The following is a 22,181-nucleotide window of genomic DNA, read 5'->3' on the forward strand; positions in this document are numbered from 1 at the left end:
AAACCAGGGTTTTGGATGGTCTGAGGCCTGCTCCTCTTTCTGCTTGCTGGCTCTGTTGGCATCCTGAGTGTCAGCTCCTGCTCTACCTGCAACTCCAAATACTGGATCCCCTACCCTGCCCACTTCCTTCTGGAGTGACCACTGAGCATAGATGGAAGAGCCCAGAGAGCAGGTTCAGAAGCTCTAGATTCAGGTCCTGGCCCTGCCATGGACGCTCAGTAACAGTTAAGAAGATGCTGCAAGACAGCTGTTGCTTTTATCTGGGAAATGTTTATTCCCCTCATCTGCCACATATGGTCTTGCTGGCACTATAGGTCACCAAGCCCCCTCCTCCAGGCTGGAGGTGGACACCTGACCCAAGTGAGGCCACTCTGACCCACCCTCCCAGGAATGTATAACTTGAGCAGAGTGACCCAATAAGATTCTCAGAAGGCACTAAAGGAAGGATTCTACCAACTGCATGAGCGACTCCATTGAGTAGCCTACCAATGAGCCAATGGGAACACCTTGCACACAGATCAACCCACCTGGTCTATGGGCACACACAGTACTCCGTATCCCTCACCTACACACAACTCCAACCTATGGCGAGCTCTCTGTATGCACTCGTCATGGCAGCAAGATGGAGCTTTGGTAGATGGCCAGTGAGCTAGCACAGAAGGCCAGCCAAATCTGCAGTCCAGGAAAACACCACAAACTTGAGACAGTCCCACCTTTGGGAAAGCAATATGGAGGATGCCAGCACCAAGCCTAATGTGTTGCAGAACCAAGAGAAGGCATGAAAGTGTACGAATTCTGCCACAAAAGGGAAGACGCATGGAGCAAGCATATCCGCAGAATGTCTGAGAAATCCTCAGAATCCCTAGCAGTGCTGATAGAATCAGTAAAGCCTGAAGAAAATGACTGCTACTTTAAATGCAAAGACAGTTAGACTTCAAGGAACACAAAAAAATCAAGGAAAGAGGATACCACCAAAGGATTACAATAATACTCCAGTAACCAAACACAAAGACCAAGAGATCTGTGATTTACCCAACAAAGAGTCAAAATAGCTATTTTAAGGAAGCTCAGTGAGCTACAAGAAAATACAGAAAGACAATTCAACAAAATCAGGAAAACAATACATGAACAAAATGAGAAGTGTGACAAAGAGAACTCATTTTTAAAAATCATAAATTTTAGAGTTGAAGAACACAATATATGAAATGGAAAAAAAATGCAGTAGAGAACATCAACAGCAGAATGAATCAAGCTAAAGAATAAATCTGTGAATAGACAGGATCTTCAAAATTATCCATCAGACAAGAACAAAGAAAAAAAATGAAAAAGAGTGAAGAAAGCCTACCCTATGAGATACCATCAAAAGAAGCATTCTATGAATTATTGGAGTCCCATAGCAGAAGAGCGAAAGAAGGGGGCAGAAAGCTTGTTCAAAGCAACAATGGCTGAGAACTTCCAAAGTCTGGGGAGAAATTTGGACATCCAATTTCATGAAGCTAATTGGTCACCAAACAAACTCAATATAGAGATCTTCCCCCAAACACATGATAATAAAACTAAAAAAAAACCAAAGACAAAATGAAAATCTTAAAATCAGCAAGAGAAAAGAAGCTCTTACCATATATGAGAACCCCCACAACGCTATCAGAGGATTTCTTAGTAGAAACCTTCAGGCCAGGAAAGAGTGGGATGATACATTCAAAGTGATAAAGGGGGGAAAAAAAAAAAAAGACTGCCAACCAACAACACCCTGCTTGGCAAACTTGTCCTTCAGAAATGAGGATAGAAAAGACTTCCCCTGGGAGTTCCCGTCGTGGCGCAGTGGTTAACGAATCCGACCAGGAACCATGAGATTGCGGGTTTGGTCCCTGCCCTTGCTCAGTGGGTTAGCGATCCAGCGTTGCCGTGAGCTGTGGTGTAGGTTGCAGATGCGGCTCGGATCCTGTGTTGCTGTGGCTCTGGTGTAGGCCAGTGGCTACAGCTCCGATTCGACCCCTAGCCTGGGAACCTCCATATGCTGCAGGAGCTGCCCAAAGAAATAGCAAAAAGACAAAAAGACAAAAAGACAAAAAAAAAAAAAAAGAAAGAAAGAAAAAAGAAAAGACTTCCCCATACACACAAAAGTTTTAGGAGTTCATCACCATTAGCTGTGTCTTACAAGAAATGCTGAAAGTTGTTTTTCAAACTGAAATAAAAAGGATGCTGATTAGTAACATGAAAACTATGAAAATATATAGCTCACTAGCAAAGGTAAGTAAATAGTCAAATTCAAAACATTCTAATAAATCATACTGTAATATGATGTGTTAACCACTTAACTCTAGCATAAATGTTAAAGGACAAAAGTATTAAAAGTACATATAGCAACAATAATTTGTTAATGAATACACAATATAAATGAGGTAAACTGCAGCATTAAAAACACAAAAGGGAGAGAATAAAAGCGTAGAGTTTTTGTATGCAGTCAAGGTTGAGCTTTTATTGGCATAAAACTGTTATATCTCTAAAACGCCTTGTTAAGCCTTTTAGTAAGACAATGCAAAAAACCTTCAGTAGAAACACAAAAGATAAAGACAAAAGAATCAAAAAATTCCGCTATGGAAAATCATCAATTCACAAAGGCAATAAGAGAGGGGAAAAGGAACTACGAAATAGAAAACAGTTGATATGATGGCATTAGTAAGTCTTTACATAGAAATAATCAACTACATGTAAGTTGATTAAATTATCCAATCTAAAGTCACAGAAAGAGTTAAAATATGTATATGTATATATATGTGTGTGTGTGTATGTGTGTGTGTGTGTGTATATATATATATATATATATATATATATATATATATATATATATATATATATAAAAGACCTAACAATATATTGCCTATAAGAGACTCACTTTAGCTTTAAGGACATACATAGGCTCAAAGTGTAGATGTAGAAAAAAATATTTCATGCAAATTGAAACCAAAAGAGAGCAGAGGTATGCTTATATCAAAGAAAATAGAATTTAAGCCAAAAACTGTAACAAGAGACAAAGAAGGTCATGATATAAGGAAAAAGGTACTCAGCCATAAAAATAATAATAATGCCATTTGCAACAACATGGATGGAACTAGAGACTCTCATACTAAGTGAAGTAAGTCAGAAAGAGAAAGTCAAATACCATATGATATCACTTATATCTGGAATCTAAAATGCAGCACAAATCAATCTTTCCACAGAAAAAAAAACTCATGGACTTAGAGAACAGTCTTGTGGTTGCCAAGAGGCAGGGAGGGAGTGGGATGGACTGGGAATCTGGGGTTAATAAATGCAAACTATTACCTTTGGAATGGATAAACAATGAGATCCTGCTGTATAGCACTGGGAACTATATCTAGTCACTTATGATGGAGCATGATGGAGGATAATGTGAGAAAAAGAATGTATATATGCATGTGTGACTGAGTCACTTTGCTGTACAACAGAAAATTGACAGAACACTGTAAACCAGCTATAATGGAAAAAATAAAAATCATTTTTTAGAAAAAGGAAAAAGGGGTCAATTCATCAAGATGATAAAACAATCATAAGTATATTTGTACCCAACACTGAAGCTACTGAAAACATTAAGCAAATACTAATATAGCTAAAGGGAGAAATAGACAACAGTCATATTTGTCAGAGATTTTATTTTATTTTTACTTTTATTTTATTTTATTTTATTTATTTTAGGGCCACATCCACGGCATATGGAGGTTCCCAGGCTAAGGGTCAAATTGGAGCTGTAGACACTGGCCTATGCCACAGCCACAGCAATGCCAGATCTGAGCTGCATTTGTGACCTACACCACAGCTCACAGCAACACCAGATCCTTAACACACTGGGCAAGACCAGGGATCGAACCTGTATCCTCATGGATGCTAGACAGATTCATTTCCACTAAGCCACAATGGGAACTCCTGTTGGAGACTTTAATTTCCTACTTTCAACATAGATAGATCATCTAAACAAAAAAACATGAATAAGGAAACACCAAATTTGAACTATACTTTAGACCAAATGAACCTAACAGTCATATTCAGATCATTCCATCCAAGAACAGCAGAATACATATTTTTCTTGAGTACACACAGAACATTCTTCAGGATGGATCATGTGATAGGTGACAAAATAAGTCTTAGCAAATTTAAGATTAAAATCATACCAAGATTTTTTTCCAACCACGGTGGTATGAAACTAGAAATCACTACAGAAGGAAAATTCACAAAAATGTGGAAAGTAAACAAAAGACTCCCAAACAACCAATGGGTCAAATAGAAATCAAAAAATATCTTGAAACAAATGAAAATACAACATACCAAAATATATGGGATGCAGCAAAAGCAGTTCTAAGAAGGTTTATAGTAATAACAGCCTACAGTAAGAAAAAAGAAAGATACCAAACATCCTAACTTTACACATCAAAGAACTAGAAAAAGAAGTATCACCTAAGCCCAAATCTAGCAGAAGCAAGGAAATAACAAAGATCAAAGCAGAAATATGTGAAATAGAAACCAGAAAAAAACAATAGAAAGTGAAACTAGGATTCTAGTTTTTGAAAACATAAACAAAACAGACCAACCTTTAGGAAGACTAAGAAAAATAAGAGAGAAGACTCAAAATCAGAAATGAAAGAAAAGACATTACAACTGGTATCACAAAAATACAAAAGATCGTAAGAGACATCTATGAGAAACTACACACCGATATATTGGATAACCTAGAAGAAATGGTTAAATTCCTAGGATCATACAATCTACCAAGACTGAATCATGAAACAAAGAGAAAATATGCAGACCAACAATGAATAGAGATTGAACCAGTAATCAAAAACCTCCAACAGAGAAAAGCCCAGGACAAGAAGGTTTCACTGGTGAATTCTACCAAACATTTAAAGAAGAATTAACACCAATCCTTCCCAACTTCTTCCCCAAAATGAAGCGGGAACACTCTCAAACTCATTTTATGAGGCCAACATTATCCTGATACCAAAACAGATAAAAACAGTATAAGAAAAGAAAACTACAGGACAATAACCATAATGAACATATGCAAAAAATCTCAACAAAACACTGGCAAAGTGAATTCAACAGGACACTGAAAGGGTCATGCACCATAATCAAGTGGGATTTACCCCTGGAATACAAGGATGATTCAACTTATGAAAATCAATAAATGTGATACACCACATTAGTAGGATGAAAGATGAAAAATTATATGATAATCTCAGCTGACACAGAGAATTTGATAAAGATAAAACATTCTTTCATGATAAGAATTCTCAACAAATTGAGCAGAGAAGGAACATACTTCAACATAATAAAGGCCATGACAAACCCACAATGAACATCATACTCAGTGGTGTAAGATTGGAAGCTTCTCCTTTAAGGTCATCAACAAAACTAGGGAACCCTCTCACAACTCCTATTCAATATAAGAAGTCCTAGCCAGAGCAATCAGGCAAGAAACAGAAATAAAAGGCATATAAATCATAAAGGAAAAAGTAAAATTATCTTCAAAGATTATATGATCTAATATGTAGAAAAATCCCAAAGACTCCTTTTAAAAAACTGTTAGAACATGCAAGAATACTTAACGGGGAAAATATAGTCTTCTTAATAAACGGTTTGGGGAGGAGTTCCTATTGTGGTGCAGCAAAAATGAATCTGATTAGTATCCATGAGGACACAGGTTTGATCCCTGGCCTTGCTCAGTGGATTAAGGATCTGACATTGCCATGAGCTGTGGTATAGGTCACAGACGTGGCTCAGATCCCAAGTTGCTGTGGTTGTGCCTGTGGCTTTGGCCAACAGCTGTGGCTCCAATTCAACCCCTAGCCAAGAAACTTCCATATGCTGTGAGTGTGGCCCTAAAAAGAAAAAAAAAAAAAAATGGTTCAGGGAAACTGAATAATCATACACAGAAGAATGAAACTGGACCCCTATCTTTCACCACTCAAAAAAGTATCTTGAATGATTAAAGACTTAAACATAAGACCAGAAACCATAAAACTCCTAGAAGAAAACAGGAAAAAAATTCTTGACATTGGTCTTGACAATGATTTTTTGGATATGACACCAAAAGCACAAGCAAAAAAAGCAAAAATAAATAAGTGGGCCTACCTCAAACTAAAATCTTCTGCACAGAAAAAGGAACAATTGACAAAATGAAAAGATAACCTACAGAATAGAAGATACTTGTAAAATGTATCTGACAAGGAGTTAATATCCAAAACATATAAGGAACTTGCACAACTCAATAGCAAAAAAACAAACAGTCCGATTAAAAAATGGACACAGGAATAGACGTTTTTACAAAGAAGAGATACAGATGACTGACAGGTATATGAAAAGGTGCTCAACACAATTCATCAGGGAAATGCAAACCAAAACCACAATGAATTATCACCTCACACATGTTAGAATGACAGATGCACATGATACACTATAAAATAGGTAAACAAGAATGTCATTGGGAGTTCCTGTTGTGGCTGAGTGGAAACGAATCTGACTAGCACCCATGAGGATGCTGGTTCGATCTCTGGCCTCGCTCAGTGGGTTAAGGATCCGGCATTGCCATGAGCTGTGGTGTAGGTCGCAGACAAAGCTCGAATCTGGTGTTGCTGTGGCTGTGGTGTAGGCTGGCAGCTGTATCTCCGATTAGACCACTAGCCTGGGAACTGCCATATGCCATGAGTACGGCCCTAAAAAGACAAAAGACAAAATAATAATAATAAAATCCTATTGTAAAGCACAGGTAACTATTTGCAATATCTTGTAATAACCTATGGTGGAAAATAATCTGAAAAAGAATATATACACATATATCTATGCATATATGTTAACGATCACTCTGCCGTACACCAGAAAGTCACACAACACTGTAAATCAACTATACCTCAATTAAAAAAAACAAAAACAAGAGATGACCAGTGTTGTCAAGGAAGTTGGTGGGAATGTAAATTGGTACAGTCACCATGGAAAAGAGTATGGAGGTTCTTCAAAAAAATTGAAAATAGAACTACTATGTGATCCAGTGATCTCACTTCTGGCTATATATCCAAAGGAAGAAAATCAGGATCTCAAAAAATATCTGCACTTCCAAGTTCCTGGCAGCATTTTTCCTGATAATGAAGACATAGAAACCATCTAAGTGTCCGTCTACAGATGAATGGATAAACAAGATGTGAGACAGAGATACACAAACATTCACAATGGAATAGTATTCATCCATGAAAAAGGGAAATCTTGCCATTTGCAACATGAATGGACTTTGAGGGCACTGTGCCAAGTGAAAGAAATCAGAGAAAGACAAATCCTCTATCATCTCATTACGTGGAATCTAAAAGCATCAAAATTATAGAAATAGAGAGAAAGAAGAGTGGTTGCCAGGGACTGGGAGACTGGGGAAATGAGAACATATCAAAGGTTACAAACTTCCCTTTGTTATGAGATAAATAAGGTCTGGGGATCTCATGTACCAGCATGGTGATTACAATTAACAAAACTGTATTATTATACTTGAAAGTTGCTAAGAGACTAAATCTTAAATATGTTTAAGATTTTTCTCACCACAAGAAAAGGAATGGTGATTATGTGAGATGATGGAGGTATTAACGAACCCTACTATAAAAATCATCTCACAACATATACACGTATTAAATCCTCACATTATACATCTTACACAATGTTATTTGTCAACTATATCTTAACAAAGCTGGGAAAAATTAATTAACAGTTTTTTTAACAAAGGAACCACAAAGCTGGAGATTGTCCCTTTTTATTTTTTAAGGAACGTTTGTGACAATTATATATAATTTTCCAAAGTTAATGGCATCTTGATTCACAATAATGAAAGTTTCGTTTATCTACATTATTAGTGTCCTGAAGGCAGTGTCATTTACATAACCATAAATTGCATTTCAACCGTCCTCGTCAGCCTGCTCCCCGTTTGATGAAAACGTAAACGGTAATTTTATTTGGGCTCAATTGCATACACACTGCATTGACGCAGCATCAGAAAATAGCATTTTAATCTAACCAGCAAGTTAGACTCATTACAAAAAAGAATATTGGTTTAAACACTAAGTCGGTTCCCCCAAATGTTTTTGAAAGCCCTGGTCATTGTTGTATTATTACCTAGATGGTCTGAATTTATTTGCTCAAAGCTGAAAACGATTAAGACGGCCCCACGAAAATGTCCTTTAGACTCCGAGGTACAGGCAGCCAGCGGGCCCTGGGATTCCAAGACGGTGGGAGGGGGGAGGTGACCCCGGGCAGGGACCCCTCTGTCCCTGGCACGGGAACACTAGCAAAGCCTGAGAACGGGGAAGGATCGTGCTTTATTCTGACACAAGACAGGCTGACCCAGTATAAAGAGTCACCTCAGGTCCCTGGGAACGCAGGCCCAGCCCCTCCCTCCGCGCTCCTCTCTCCACCTGGAGGTCAACCGACTGGGTCCCTGAGGGGCTTGCCCTCTTCCTCTGACAGCTCGTTTCCTTGGCCAGGCTCTGAGCTGGGTGCAACGAAGAACCCCAGATGGGAATAAAATCATGTTGCGACTAAAATGCCGTCCCCACTGGCAGGAAATAAGAGATGCAGAAATTGCGGTGAGACTAGAAAGAGGGAACCAATGGACCTTCCCTCGCAAATGCTCTGCGAGCCCGGCCAGCCTCACCCGGCAGGTGCGGGCGCCAAGGCTGAGCGCAGTGGAGCCCCCAGCTCACCCTCAGTAGGGGTCTCCGTCTGTTTGGGCTGCTTTAATACGATGTCATAGACTGGGTGGCTTAGAACAAAAGAAATGTATTTCTCCAGTTCTGGAGGCTGGGAGGTCCCACGTCAAGGCGCCAGCAGATTCCACGTGTGGTGAGAGCCGGCTTCCTGCTTCACCGATTTCCCTCTTCTGTGCCTCCACGTGGCGGAGGGGGTGAGGCAGCTCTGTGGGCTCTCACTGTACTAATCCCAAGACCTGATCTCCTCCCACAGGTCCCCCCCTGCTAATACCGCCACACTGGGGTTAGAATTTCAACATACGACTTGGGAGGGACACAAGCATTCAGTCCCTAAGGCCCGTCCAATGCGGGAGTCAGGATGCAAGGCAGGTAGAAAGTTGTAACCGTCCAGGAGGCCTGTGGAGCTCGGGTTCCATGGGAGCCAAGGCGCAAAGCAAGCCGCAGGTGTGCCTGGGTGCAGAGCCGCCACTGGGCCCCCCTGTGACATGACCCTTCCCCGCTGCCACCGCAGGGGTCTCTGCACTGCTCTCTGCCAGACGTGTTAAGAGCTGAAGTGAAAAGGCATGTCTCACTGGCAGGATCTTCAAAGCCCACTTAGCTCACACCACCTCCAAGGCTCCAGGGAAGTGGGACCTGATTTTTGCTAATCAAGCTGTGTACTGCACACGGGGGAGTCACAGCTCTCTGACCCAAAGCTGGGAGCAGACAGAGATCGAACCAGGGAGAAAATGGCCAGACCAGGTCCTTAGGTGTGAGGAATGCCTGTTCTCAGCTGTGGCCCAGCATCTGTCCCCAAGCTACAGTGGGCCAGACAAGAGATTCTCCAGGCTTCCAACAGGCCAGTGTGGGAAGGAGTGCGGCGTTTGTTTCTGGCGACTCCTGGTAGTGTGTGAAGCCCTTTGGAAAAGGATTCTCAGACACTACAGTTCTCCATAGACCAGAGATGGCACAGAGGGCAGGGGGATGCCACACAAGCAATTTACAGGATGCAGACTGGTGCAACATTTGTCGTCTTTCCCAGCGCTTCTGTGAAATGCAGCACACCCTGCACCAGAGGCGCCTTAAGATATTGCTCTGAAAGGCAGCCGATCCAAACAAGCATCTCTTAGGGAGTCTGTTCAACCTGCAGACACCAAATCCCACCCCAAATCCTCTGCCTGGCTGCCTGGTTAACAAGCATCCCAGGTGGCTCTGGAGGACCCTGGTAAGAAAGCAGCTCTTTATCTCTCACCCCCGACTCAGGACCCAGGACCCAGGACCCAGCTCTCTGGACCCCAACCAAATTCTGAGTCCCCTTGGTCCAGAAATGCATCTATAATACCTTCTATCTTTAATCCCTCTCATCTGTAATAACTTCCAAGGGTGGCTTTCACACCTGACTTTAAGATACAGCAAAAAGATCTGATGACCATGACTGAGGGCCACACTCCATAAGGACATTTTGTTGTAATTTACTCTCTAAAATGTATAGGCAAGAATTTGTTGAATGAATGAATGATGCGGGACACTCTAAGCTCCAGCTTCTGAGGATCGGTAAGGACCTCAGCCAGCTCAGGTGAGGAGACACCTTCCAAGCTCACCTGTTCTGCAAATTTCTGCAAGAACCACTTTGTCCTTATGACACCCCCTGCCCTGGAAGTCTGCTTCTTGCTCCTGGGTCCCTAAATCCTGAGTGCTTGCATCTATTGTTTAGGGCAGACTCCAGGGACCTCCTCGCCTCTGTCAGGGGCTTTGGGGGCAGCCCACCTTCCTCTGCACCTGAATCTGTGTTCTCTTGGTACAATCCACAAAAAACAGCCTTCTGTATATCATGGCCCAGGGCTGTTCCAACTTAACCCTGAAGCCCAAGCTGAAACACATGGAGTCTATGGATACTTCCTTTGTGACATCATTAAACATGCCTGCTAGCAATATCTCAGAGCCAATGTTTAGGTAGTAAGTTCCCTGTCACTGAAGATATCCAAGCAGAAGCCAACCTATCATATAATCAAGAATGCCAGAAGCCAGTTACCAGCAGCCCTCAGCTAAAGCACTGGATTTTATGACCACAGAAGTCCTTCCAACTCCACCTGTGCTTGATTCTGTGAATTTCAAATTGGACACCCACGGCTGGAATTTAAAGCATCCACATCCTGCCCACACAGCTCTCAGAAATTCAGACTGGTCTTGCACAAAGTGGTAAAATAACAATTTAAGTATTTCCAAAGTGTCAGAACCATGAGGAACTAAAACAAATGAATCAACCAAGAATTCCTTTTCAATGGTTTTCAAGCCAGCTTGTGTCTGTCACCAAACCACAGGTGAAATGCTAATAAAATTCAGCTCGCACTAACAGATCAACAATTTAAACATGGCCTATTTCTCCAAAGATATATATATTACATATGTATATATAATTTCCAAACATGGCCTTTTTTAATGAGTGTAAACTTTTTATAAGAACATGATTAGAATATAGCAAAGGTCTCCTGACGACTAAAATGAGGTGGGGTCCGCCCTGAATGGCCTTGGGAGTGACCCAAGAGGTCTGCGGGTGCGTGTGAAAGCCACTTTCTTGGCTCTGGCAGTAAAAGTCCTGAGAAAAGAGACAACTGGCAAAATAGCCGCAATGAAGACATTTCACCTCTTTAATCTAATGTAAAGAGCTGAGGCCAGGGGACCTTGCTCCAGCTTTGCATTCTGTGGGTGAACTGCAGCAGGGGATCCCATGTGATGGCTGCATCCACCGCAGTCAGAGCACATGGTGTCCCGGATGCATAGGAACAGACCCCCAGCTGCCCATCGGCCTCACCCCATGCCCGGGGTGACCCGCCTCTTCTCACAAACATACGGCGTCTTTCCGTGGTTTTGCCCCGTGTCCTCTCTGATCCTTCTCTCCTTATCTACTTCAACCTTGCTCCAAACGCAGATTCAGAAATCACCTCCTCCAGGCTGTCCTCCCTGATTTGCAGCATGATGTTGAACACTCCCTGCTGTTCAAACTTCGAGCCTCCACCCCCTGGGCCCTGCCCACACGGCCTTTGCACACCCTTCACTCTGCCTCTCAGATGGCCTCTCTTGCTCAACTCTTTGAGGGCAGAACACTCTTTGAAGGCAGGGACAATGGCACAGATGCTACACCGTATCCCCAGTGTAGAGCACAGGCCAACCAATGCTCCTGGGAGGGAGGCGAGGGCAAAGGTGGAAGGCATCTCCTTACAAAGCCACTGACCCAAAAGTCAATGTTTTGGCCACAGTGACGCTTACCAGAAGGTCCTCACTGAGATGAGGATAGAAAAAGCCCAAACAACCAGCCATTTTCCAAAACTTCCAGAGATCTGGATACCATGCTCATAGCGTGAGAGGCATGGCTCCCTCCGCTGGGATCTGGGCTTGCATTTTGGAGTCAGGCAGACTCAGAATCAGAGCCCAGTGGGTCGAGAATCCGACTGCAGCAGCTCAGGTCCCTGAGGTGGCGCAGGTTCAACCCCCAGCCTGGCACAGTGTGTTAAAGGATCTGGCGTTGCCACAGCTGCGTGTAGATCACAGATGCACTTTGGCATTCAATCCCTGGCCCGGAAACTTCCATATGGGTTTGGTGCAACCATTCAAAAAAAAAGAATCACAACCCAGGTGGCCACCTTGCTGTGTGGTCTTAGACAGTCACACAACCTCTCTGAGTCTCAGTTTCCTCAGCCAAGAGGTAGGGATAGAAACAATTCCTCTGCAGAGTTGCTGAACGTGGAAGCATCTGGCACCCGTGATGGTCAATAATGCCATGCTCTTCCCCGCCCTGCAGACTTAGCTACTGTGAGGTTTTAGGTCACATGGCACCTCACTCTTTCTATCTATAGACTAGGCAAGCATGCACTCACTTTATTTCCCTGCTCAAACTTAAATATATTAACAAAGTAATATTTGCAATGGACTTCATTTATTCCCAGTGTCACACAGTGTGAGTCATTCATTTGTTCTGAACAATGCAAGAATTCTCACCTGTCACTTCTAAGAGGATCAAGAGGTCAACACCCCTTAAGGACACGCCATTAGCGGAGAACACGGTGGCCCGTGGAAGAGCCCAGTCTCCCCAGCGAGGCAGGAGGGGCTGTGCACTGCTCTGCTGCACAGAGGGTGCCCCAGCGGTGTGTGTACGAGGGGCTCGTGTGATCCCTACCACAACACCCAGAGACTGGTGGTACCCTCCACACTTTCCTGCTGAGGAAACTGAGGCTTGGAAAGGGTTGCTGAGACCAAAGCCAGAGCTCTCCACCCACCACGGCCCAAGATGCTGTGGCAGGAAAAGATGCATCACGGAGAAGGTGCAGACAGTGGTGAGACTGCGCAGCACTGCAGGAGGCCTCTCAAAGGCTTCGAATTCCTGGACCACAAATCCCCCTCCACCTCCTAGAAGGGAGGCGCATGAACTAGGAAAGTGGGAGTGTTGGAAAAATAAGGGAACTCAAAATCGGGTTCATGGAACCCTCGGACAATCCGCTCCAATGCCGTGAAAGTACCAATGTTTGCATTCACGCAGAACAAACAAACCAAAAGAACTATTATCTTGTACCCTTAGAAGACAATTTCCATGGGTCTCTCAAGATTAAACAAAGGAGATCATGCAATTCCAGACTTGCTTCCGACAGCCCCCAATATGCAGAATAGTGGTTAATATGCCCCCACGCGGTCTCGGAAATATCCTGATACATAAGGGCATCCCAGATCTGTGGTTTCCCACCTTGCCTACACATAGGATCGCCTGGGGAGCTCGGTAACATCCCGATTAAATCAAAATCTATGGGGCTGAGATCCAGGCACTAGTCATTTGTTTTTAAGCTCTCCCCCGTGATTGTCATGTACAGCCAAGGCTGGAGGCCACTGTCCTAGGTGGCAGACACATCCTCCCCTGGCAGGCAAAGGTGGATCAGGTGGATAGACAGTGGTGGACAGGTGGGATCCCAACAAGCCCTGAGCTGCCCTGTCCTGGGGAAGCCGGGGAGGCAGAAGGGGGGGGGGGCAAAGCTGGTCTACAGACATCACCTGTGAGCCCACCGCACTCCCTGTTCACTGGCCTGCTTGTGTGTGTTCACCTGCCTGCTTTGGGAAAGGGCTGGAGGCTCCGTGGAGGTTCTGCTGGGCACCAGCCTAGCACTGAGCAGACCCTTACTGCTCTCTGGCTCCCAGACAGGCAGGGATAGAAGTCACCTGTTTCACCTTGAGGCAAAGAAGGAGAACCTGAGAAGGCAGATTTGCCCACACATTCTGGAGGGGTTCTGCTAGAGAAGCCCACTGAGGCATGTGGAGCCAGGTCCCTGACGCAGGGCAGCCCCAGAGCCCAGGGTGCACAGTGTGTGTCCTGGGCAGGGTTTCCTGAACAGATGGTGTCCAAATGTTGCCTCCATCCAATTAGTGCTGCGAGCAAAGTCTCTGGTCTCTCCTCTCACACCAGGGGGGGGTTCTTGCCGAGCAAGGGCCCTGCCATCTCCTTGTCCCAGCCCCAGAGAGCAGAGACTGTCCCCACGCAACCCCCTGGCTTCTGAACCATTTCTGCAGCTCTGGTGTTCACACCCCGGACTCAAAACGCATTTCCAAGACCAGAAGATGAAGGTGGAGGTCCGAGAGGGGTTTTTTTCTTTCTAAAGAAGCCAGCAAACATCGCTGTAGCTAGATGTGGACAGGGTTTGTGGCACCCAGACACTTCGAACTACGTGATATGTTACACGTACCAGTGTTTTTTCAGACTGTGCCCCTGAAAAACCCTTCCACGTGTGTAAGGAGAAACTATTCCATGAACTACCAGTTTGGAAACTCCAGCATATGCAGAAAACCATTGTCATTTGTGAATAGAACATTCACGACTTTGACTCAAGAGTGAGAAATGTTACCGAATTGCTCCCCCGTAAAAGTGATAAGAATCTGTACATCACCCTCACACTCTCGCGCACACACCTTACTATCTTGTCATTTGCAAACTTTTTGATCTTTTTCAATCTCAGAAATGAAATAGATTATCTCAATGTAGTTTTAATTTTCATTTCTTATTAGTGAGACTAAGCAACTTTTCATATGCTTACGAAAAAGTTTTGCTTCCTTCACCATGGACTTTATTCATATCCTTTGCCCGTTTTTCTATTAAGCTCACAATCCTTGGTTATTGATTTGCAGGGTTTTTTTTGTTTTGTTTTGTTTTGTTTTGTTTTTTGGTCTTTCTATCTTTTTAGGGCCACACCCAGGGCATGTGGAGGTTCCCGGGCTAGGGGTCCAGTCGGAGCTGTAGCCGCCAGCCTACACCAGAGGCACAGCAACTGAGGATCCAAGCTGCATCTGCAACCTACACCACAGGTCATGGCAATGCTGGATCCTTAACCCATTGAGCGAGGCCAGGGATCGAACCGCATCCTCATGGATGCTAGTCAGGTTCACTAACCGCTGAGCCACGATGGGAACTCCTGCAGGATCTCTTTAAATATTAGGGAATCAAGCCCTTCCTCTGTGACATAGCCTGCAAACATCTTTCCAGTTTGCTGTTTGTCTTTTGATTTTGTTTATGGTACATTTAGCTGAGTTATTTTATCTTATTGTATTGTATTGCTTTTTAGGGCCGAACCAGTGGTATATGGAAGTTCCCAAGCTAGAGGTCAAATCAGAGCTGCAGCTGCCAGCCTATGCCACAGCCACAGCAACACGGGATCCAAGCCGAGTCTGCGACCTACACCACAGCTCACAGCCATGCCAGATCCTTAACCCACTGAGTGAGGCCAGGGTTTGAAGCTGCATCATCATGGATACTGGTCAGATTCATTTCCACTGAGCCACAACAGGAACTCCCAAGATAAGTCCATTTTAATGGAACTGAATTTATTATCATCTTTCGTGGCTTCTAAGTTTTGTATCATACTTAAACATCCTTATAAAGAAAACATTGTTTCTTTAGTATGAGATCTTCAAAGGTCTGAGCCAGGCAGAAATCATTCAATGGAAAAACATTCAAAGAAAATTATGACTTGAGATGGCTCTTTCTGGATGTGAAGATCATGGCACTCTAAGAGAAAGTTCATGAATCACACCTGTTTTCAAGGATGGCCCACCATGGAACTTTCCACCTGAGAGACTATCTCCCATAAGATGATGTAATCTAGAATTCCCAGATATCGTGTGTAATTAAATGCCTCTACATACAGAGGTCCTGGTGACATTCGCTTTGTTTCTTTTTTTTTTTTTTTTTTTTTTTTTTTTTTGTCTTTTTTTGCTATTTCTTGGGCCACTCCCGTGGCATATGGAGGTTCCCAGGCTAGGGGTCTAATTGGAGCTGTAGCCACGGGCCTACACCAGAGCCACAGCAACGTGGGATCCGAGCCGCGTCTGCAACCTACACCACAGCTCATGGCAACGCCAGATCGTTAACCCACTGAGCAAGGCAGGGACCGAACCTGCAACCTCATGGTTCCTAGTCAGATTCGTTAACCACTGCGCCACGACGGGAACTCCCACTTTGTTTGTTTCTAAGTCATTCCAAAAATTCTTCTGAGATTGGGGAGGAGCTCTTTCTCTCAAACCAGCAGCTACCATGTCAGTTGGGGTCTCCCAGAAAACTTCAATCTGGTAATAATCGTATAAAATAAGTGAGACCCTCTGGGTCAAAATGTAGCACGGCAGCTTTCTCTAGGGAATGACTCTCAGAAATGAAGTGAGGTTTCTTCTGTGGGTGTTTAGATGTGCTTGCCTGTTTCCAGGGATGCCATTCTTCTCCTGCATGGCCAAACCTACAATAGAGCTTTTGCCTCAGTTTCCTGTTTCATCTTCCAACACACTTCTGGACCCAGATGCCTGTCCTGTGCCCAGCATGGCAGCTGGTGACCTGACACCACATCTACTCCAGCCCACGTCTCCCTGTCAGTTCTGCCTGCTCCCTCCAGCCAGTCCAGGCTCTGAGTCAAAGGAAGCCATCCTGGAGGTGCCTGAAGAGACACCCCCATTTGGAAACAGACTTCTGCCCAGTTGATTTATTCCACAGACTCGTACTGTGTGGGGACACAAGCAGATGCTGAGGGGGCTGAGGCCACGCAACAGGTATGAGTCTGGTGGTGACTGAGCCCAGATCCTCTGCCGAGCATCAAACTAGAGGCTCCCAGGAATGGAAACCTGGATTCGCCCATGTTGCAGGCACCTGTTTGCCCCTTCAGGTTCTCAGCACTTCTGGATTTCAACCCTTGAGCCCAGCACAGTGACCAGGCACACTCAGCCTTCTGTAGGTCCTACAGACAGAGTTGGTTCCTTCTCCTGGACCTCCTCCCCTGGAGTCCAGGGTCCCTCCTTGCTCTTCTGACCCTTCCCCTCAAAAAGCCCTGGCTCTTCCCAAAGTTTTCATGGGGTATAGAAACATCCCCACAAGCTGATTCTGTGTTTAAGAGAGCACAGTTCCTAAATCAGACTATTTCTAGCCTGAGCAATCATTTCTTCACGCAGGAGGAAATTTAAAGCTCAGAGAGGGTGAGCCTTGCCCAAGGTCAACAGCTAGTTGGCTTCCATGCCAACACCAGAGCCCAAGCTCACCAGCTTCTGGCCCCGTGTGCCCCCACCAACCCACTGTGGCTCCCAGACCAACTGTCTCTCCCTTCCTTGGGGGAGTGTCCCCTTAAGAACTCTGCTTTTCAATTCCATCTGGGATGAAAAGAGAACAGGGGGGAGAGGGAGGGAGTGGGAGGGATCGGGAGCTTGGGGTTAACGGATGCCAAGTATTGCTCTTGGAATGGATTTACAATGAGATCCTGCTGTGTAGCATTGAGAACTATGTCTAGATACTTACATGGCAACACAACAATGGGAGGAAAAAGTATGTATACATGTATGTATAACTTGGTCCCCATGCTGTACAGCAGAGAAAATAAAAAATTTTTAAAAATTTTTTAAATAAATAAAAATTAAACTCCCATTAAAAAAGAGAGAGAGAGAGAACAGGTTGACTTTGTATTGTTGTCAAATCTTAAGCTTGTTTTTCCCTGCTACTGACATCCAAACTGCCAGAGAGCTTGAAAGGCCCAGTGGAGCCTGTGGCTTACAGCAAGGGAGGAGGGACAGAGCCCCTCCCAGCTGCAAGAGGGGATGAGTGGAGGTGGGGGGCCTGCAGAGCCCGTGACCTCCAGGAAACCAGGGACGGGGCGAGAGCCAATAAAGACAGATGCGGGTAAGCGTCCTCCATTAAAATTTAAACCACAGGCACGCCATGACCACACGTACTCGAAATGCCATCCTGGGAGCTGGAAGCCAAGAGGCTGTTCAGGTTGTTGTGCGAAGCTGCCAAAAACTGAAGACATGATGCATCCCTTGTCCTTTGGAAATTTCTGGAAAGAAGAGTTCTCCACGACCTGGAACACGTTGTACAAATGGAGGCAGGAAAAGACACTTCTCTGAGGGGAACACCATTCTCATTTTTTTTTAAGAGGGTCGAATTAGAAAAATCTCTGGAGCTAGAAAAACAGGCTCTGGAGTGAGGAAAAGCTAGATGCGGTCTCTGGCTTTAGAAATGTGTCCACAGGACAGGGATTAATCTCTCAGAACCTTGGCTGTCCCACTGGTAAAAATGAGGCGGATATGCCTTCCTCAGAGGATAATCCTGACGATAAACGGAGGGTTTACAAAGCACTTGGATGGGAAGTGGCCCCAAGCAGGGGCTTCAGAGCCGGTCATGCCTCTTCTCCTTTAGAAATGAAATGAACCTCATGATTTTCTTATCTCAGTGTCTTAATTTTGCATATGAGGAAACTGAGACCCCGGTGCTCAAGAGACTTATCCATGGCCTTTGGCAAGCTAGGGGCAGAATGGAATACAAATCCTCTGAGTCTCTGGCCATGACCTTCCCCACATCGAGAAGCACCTCCTCTCAAATATCTCCTTCCTTCTTTTCCCCATAAACTCAATCTCTCTTAAATATTGGGTGGGAGGGATGAGGCACAAGTGGCCATGTGCCACCACAGGTGATCCTCAGTGCCACTGCCTTCCAAGGCAAGGCTGATATCTAACCCTGCCAAGTAACGGATGCCCGTGTGACCTGCCCCGTGACAGCTGATTCCAGCGAGGGTAACCACAACAAGGAGGAAAGAGAAAGAAGAGCAGAGAGAGAAAGACTCTTGGAATCACGGGCAACCCCAAGGGAGTCCCAGTGAGATAAAGGATACTTGCTTTGACACTGTTTTCAAACCAATGGAGAAGGAGAGAAACCACGGACAGCTAAAGCTGGATGCACGGAACCAGTGAGGGAGAAAAAGAATACTGTGCACCCAGAGCAGCACCGTGGTAGAGGAATCTGTGTAAACACCACTCTTGTGCAAAAGGCATGGAACCCCCTCTAGGCAACCCATGGTGGAACGATGGAGGCGAGGCGGCATCCTGAGCTGAGTCCTGGCAAAGTGCCGAGCTTTGGTTTCTTTTTATCACGGATCTTGATGGAAATGTCCTGATCTTAGCATTGCCAAAGACAAGTAGAATTTTAAAAGCTATTTTCATGTACCTTTGTGTGATCTGGGGTGTTTCCAGTAATTATGATAGGTTCTCCTCTAAGAAGCTGAGGGAGGGGGTGAACCATGTCTCCCCTCACCCTATTTCCACCCCCAGGAACGACCCTGATTTTACTGCCGTGCAATCGGAATTGGAAAACGACTCCGGTGTTCCTCCTCCACTGTTCCCCCTGCTACCACGCTCTCAACGCTGCTGAAACCGGCTGTGTGGATTTCCCACACACCGCGCAATTCTCTGAGGCCAGATGGGTGTCCCTCAATTTCATTCAGCTCCAACACTGCTACCTGGGCTTAGCGTCAGAGCCTACAAGTTAGGGGCTCAGTTCCACAAAACTGGCCCCACTTCAAATGCCAATTATCACATGTGCTTCTGACCAATTGGCTACATGTTGGGGTTCCCACGAGGTCCTTCCTGAATTCAATTGATTACAGTGGTGCACAGAATCCAGGGAAACACTTGTGTTGACCAAGTTGTTATAAAGAATACAGCTGAACAGCCAGATGAAAAAGATACACAGGGCAAAGGGTCCGGAGCATAGGAGCTTCCGTCCCCAAGGAGCCGGTACGCACCACCCACCCCACACCAGGGTATGTTCAGCAACCCGGAAGCTCTCCAGGTTTTCATGGAGGCTTCATCACATAGGCATGATCAGTCACTAACTCGGTCTCCAGCCCTTTCCCCTCCCCAGAGGATGAGTAGTAAGGGGGAAAGATCCATGCTTCTAATCACGTGTGGTCTTTCTGGTGACCAGCCCCTATCCCAAAGCTCTCCAGGAGCCCACCCACAGTCCTCTCACTAAGACAAAAGACACTCGTATCACCTAGGAAACTCCAAGGGATTTAAGAGCTCAGGAATCAGGGTCAGAGACCAATAGGTATATTTGCTGTTATTTCACACAGCCCTAGCCTCCGACCCCCCCACCTGTGTGGGTCACCTGCTAGACTCTTCCAAGGAGGATGCTTGGCCTCCAGGAATGTGCATTCTAGCTGGGAGGCAGAGCTGCAATTTGGAACAAGATTGTATATGAATAAGAAATAAAGAAATGGTACCTAGAAAATCATGGAATGAAGGAAAAGGGAGAGATGCTAGGGATGGTTCCATCCCATTCTCTAATATTACAAATGGAGACACTGAGTGGACCAGAGAGGAGATGTGACTTGCCCAAGGTCACACAGCTAATTTATGGTATAATGAGGAGGAGAACCCGTCCCCCTCACCAGCATCCCGTGTCCTCATTCAGCTTCCTCTTGTTGGTGACTGGAAGGACCAGAGGAGGTTCCATCCATCTTCTTGTGCAGATAAAGACTCTCCTCCTGGACCCTCCACCAGAGAGAGCCAGAGCCTGCATCCAGGCTGGGCCTTGCCTTTCGCTGTGACCTAAACCCTGGGCTGCTCACTCCACCTCTCCTGCACTCTCTTGCTGCAACCAAACACCTAGTAGTTTACCACTTGGCCCCAATGCAGACAGCATAATAAGAGCACTGTCTGTAGGGCAGGGATGTTGCCCCATGCAAGGCCCACCATCCATGCCGGGCTTGAGTTCACTGCGTGTTGGGCACTGCTGTCCGTGCTTGAACGTGCAATTCTTTTCATCCCTCTCCACACTATGCATCGCTGCTATGCTGACCCCATTCTACACGTTAAGAAACAGAAGCCCAGAGAAGCCAAAATCCTCCCCAAGACAATGGACAGGCCAAGGGCGGACCCATCCTTAACCCCCATCTCCCCGCACCCACCTGTTGCTGACAAATCCCTAACCCTCTCTCCCTGGTGCCGCCCCATTTACTCATCACTGTGACCCACATGGTGGTGATGAACCCCATTTCCCAGCTAAGGAGACTAAGCTCAGAAAGATTAAGTGCTAACACAGTATCATAAGTCAAATATCGGTCAATTTTTTTAAAATAATAAAAAACCTTTCTTTTAAGAAACATTAAGTGACTCACTCAGGAACAGGAAGCTGATAGCAGGCACAAGTGGGTCCAGGAATCCAATGATGCGACTCTGAGTCCTTGTGCTGGAGGCAGCTGCCAGTCCCAATGTGTTCTGATGCCATGGTTTCCTTCCAGTGGCAGGGAGGAGGGGGAGATGCGTGGGTCAGTGAAGGTTTGAGGCCATAGGTAAGTGCAGCATCTGACAAGCAGAAGTGAGCAGAAGAAAATAAGGGTTTGGGGATCGTGGTTCTCAACTTTCTGGTGTTTGTGGCAGGCATGGTACGTGGTGATAACAATCTGCTTGGGAGTTCCCGTCATGGCGCAGTGGTTAACGAATCCGACTAGGAGCCATGAGGTTGAGGGTTCGATCCCTGGCCTTGCTAAGTGGGTTGAGCGTTGCCGTGAGCTGTGGTGTAGGTTGCAGGCGCGGCTTGGATCCCACATTGCTGTGGCTCTGGTGTAGGCCAGTGGCTATGGCTCTGATTGGACCCCTGGCCTGGCAACCTCTATATGCCGCAGAAGCGGCCCTAGAAAAGGCAAAACGACAGAAAAAAAAAAAAAAAAAAAAACTCTGCTTGGCACACAGGACAGGATGATAAGACTCCAAATGAAGCTAAGTACCACTGTGTCCCAGGTACTGTGTCACCAGGTTTTACTACTCCATCAAAGCACCACATTGGTGACACTGCCCACCACACTGCCCCTGGAAGGCTGTTTGGAGAAAGGTTGATGCTGCCAAGGACACTTTTTTTTTTTTAATTTTTACTTTTAATTATATTTCATTTGCTTATTTATTTTGCTTTTTTAGGGCCGCACCCATGGCATCTAGAGGTTCCTAGGCTAGGGATCTAATTGGAGCTACAGCTGCCAGCCTACACCAGAGCCACAGCAACGCAGGATCGAGCCACGTCTATGACCTACACCACAGCTCACAGCAACACCAGATCCTTAACCCACTGAGTGAGGCCAGGGATCGAACCCACACCTAGTGGTTCCTAGTCGG

General features: G+C 45.3%; 1 long non-coding RNA gene across 2 annotated transcripts in view; it reads right to left on the bottom strand.

The window, feature by feature from the left end:
* Window positions 1-22,181, bottom strand: part of LOC102162742 (uncharacterized) — a 651,142-nt gene that overhangs the window by 531,754 nt on the left and 97,207 nt on the right. For both annotated transcript variants that reach the window (XR_014805823.1, XR_014805827.1), the window contains exon 2: window positions 21,191-21,377. This is a non-coding gene — a long non-coding RNA (uncharacterized LOC102162742). The remainder of the gene's footprint in view (window positions 1-21,190; window positions 21,378-22,181) is intronic.

This window comes from Sus scrofa, chromosome 6 (assembly GCF_054392235.1).
Source record: "Sus scrofa isolate SSC_HxYL_T2T_F1_AM1 chromosome 6, Sscrofa_HxYL_maternal_Yorkshire_Landrace_v2.0, whole genome shotgun sequence".
Taxonomy (NCBI): Eukaryota; Metazoa; Chordata; class Mammalia; order Artiodactyla; family Suidae; genus Sus; species Sus scrofa.